Source organism: Etheostoma spectabile, chromosome 2 (genome assembly GCF_008692095.1).
Source record: "Etheostoma spectabile isolate EspeVRDwgs_2016 chromosome 2, UIUC_Espe_1.0, whole genome shotgun sequence".
NCBI lineage: Eukaryota > Metazoa > Chordata > Actinopteri > Perciformes > Percidae > Etheostoma > Etheostoma spectabile.
This window is the reverse complement of record NC_045734.1, coordinates 20,373,640-20,375,813: the sequence shown is the minus strand read 5'-3', so window position 1 is coordinate 20,375,813 and position 2,174 is coordinate 20,373,640. Positions and strand designations below refer to the sequence as shown.

The window sequence follows — 2,174 nt, the reverse complement described above, 5'->3', positions numbered from 1 at the left end:
GTGTAGGCTGTTTGCAACAATACTGGTATTAAACCATCCCACCATGCCATCATGCAAATTATGTTCAAACAGAGTAAAATCAAAATATGCGAACTTGCTCCTGCCAATAATAATAAAAAAAAAACGCTCAGAGTTTACATCTCGAAGGTAAAACTGACACATTTTTTCCAGATACAAAAATGATCTTTACATATCAATTTGGGCTCTTGGCTTTCTCATTTACTTTGTTCTGAGACCCGATTGTGGCCAAATGGAAGATTAAACTATGCAAAACTATTGGGACCCAATTTTTTTTGCACATTGATTGTAAAAACTCATGAGGAAAAACTCACAGATGAAGAATCTAAAATGAATTCCTCTACTGCTGTTGGCTCCAAGGACAGCCTGTCAGCCAGGATGTCAATCATGTAGTTGTGTGCAGTGGTGAAGAGCATCTTTCGCTCTTCTCTTGCCTGCTTGTATTTGGCCTAAGGAAAACAAGGGTTGCAAATTGTAGTGTTAGTACTTGCACACGTAAAACAGCTTTACCATGAGTTAAATTGATTTGTTTACTTGTATTCTGTAAACCAGCACCTAAAAGGTGTGTAATTAATTTAACGTTACCTGAGATTCATGCTTGTATGCATTTGAATCATTTGCATCCATCATAAAGAGCTCTGGCAATATCACCACCTTCGCTGTTGAAAAACTCAGTTCTCCTGTTAGATGTAAAAGAAATAAAAATAAACAAAAACAATTAACCAGCCAGTTCTGGAGCCTCATGAACGTTATGCCTTTAATTAAGTTTAGTAGACAAAAGCGCAAAAGCACACAGTGACTCTGAGCCCCAAAGAGGTGGAAATATCATTAAGATAATAACTAGTGTATTTTATCACTAAAAAATGGCAGTTTTTCAGCTGACATTATTATTATATTATATTATATTATACAATGAAAGTTGATGGGATTTACGTTACATTTAACTGGTGGTTAACGTTCAGCTAACGGTCATGTACCGTTGCGAAGGCATATTTGTGTTGAAACATAGCTAGCTAGTTAACGTTCTCCTAAGCTAACTTAGCTAGCTAGCTAAGTTAAATAAAAGTAAAAGCCAATGTACGTTACTTTATTCTAAAAGTTGGTTAATTAGTTTTGGTTATTAACGTAAGGTTAGTGTTAACTAACATAAATTAATTAACCAGAAGCTAGCGTTACATTGTGAATACTTGTTAGCTATTAACCGTTAGAAAACAATCTCAGAGTCAGTTTGCCGTTAGCTTATATCTTACCTCTTGTTAACTTTGCAATATCATTTTGTTTGCCCTCACCAAAACTCAGTCACCAATACAATTAAAGATGCCCGTCGGACTACTAGTGCGATTTCTGTTTTCCAATTAACGTTGTTAGCTAGTAAAAAAGACTCGTTGGTGCTTCTTGACCGCTGATGAAGTTTTGACAACCCAGCCGTTATCAACGGTTGCCTTTGAAAACACTAATGCCACGCGCTTTGGCCGTTAGCGCAAGAGATAACATGAAAAAGCGACGTTAGTTTCAATCTCAACGTTCCTGGCTAACTCTCAGTTTGCTTATGGCCTTTCCATGAATTTTGGCGTGCCTGTTGAACTGACACCCTTAATGTTAAAAGAGGGATGTAGTATGGGGAGATGTGAGGGAAGGAACCTTGTGCAGGTGACCGTTGAAAGGACCAAAAGCCATATTTGGCAAGACCAGCGGCCGAGACCGAGACAAGTCCAAATACCAGCGAGTCCGAGACAAGTCCGAGACCGAAAAACGGTCTCGAGTCCGGCCTCAAGTACTAGCTCCAGCCCTGGTTATTCACTGACCTCATCTGCCTTGCTTGTCTGTCAAAGCACTTTGTAACAACAGAGGATATTTGACAGGTTTTTAGATGGAGTGGGGGACTCCCCCTTATGGTTTGAAGTGACCAGAGCAACTCTGTGCAGACAGGGTAATGCTTCTTTTGAAATCTGTTCTATTACTGACATTATACTTGGCATGGATGTACTGTACGTCAAAAAATACAATTACAAGATAAAATCATTTGCTTTTAAATTTAGACAAACTTTATTTATAAAACAATTAATCTACAAAAAGAAATCTAAGCCCATACATATGCCATGTTTTGGAGCCAAGCTGATCACTTTAGCACTGGAGAAGAATACAATATCAACATG

General features: G+C 38.1%; 1 long non-coding RNA gene across 1 annotated transcript in view; it reads right to left on the bottom strand.

The window, feature by feature from the left end:
- The window catches only part of LOC116698629 (uncharacterized), a 2,355-nt gene extending 836 nt beyond the window's left edge, over positions 1-1,519 (bottom strand). The window contains exons 1-3 of the long non-coding RNA XR_004334265.1: positions 1,269-1,519; positions 604-698; positions 333-467 (exon numbers count right to left, since the gene is read on the bottom strand). This is a non-coding gene — a long non-coding RNA (uncharacterized LOC116698629). The remainder of the gene's footprint in view (positions 1-332; positions 468-603; positions 699-1,268) is intronic.
- Between the last annotated feature and the right edge of the window lie 655 nt (positions 1,520-2,174).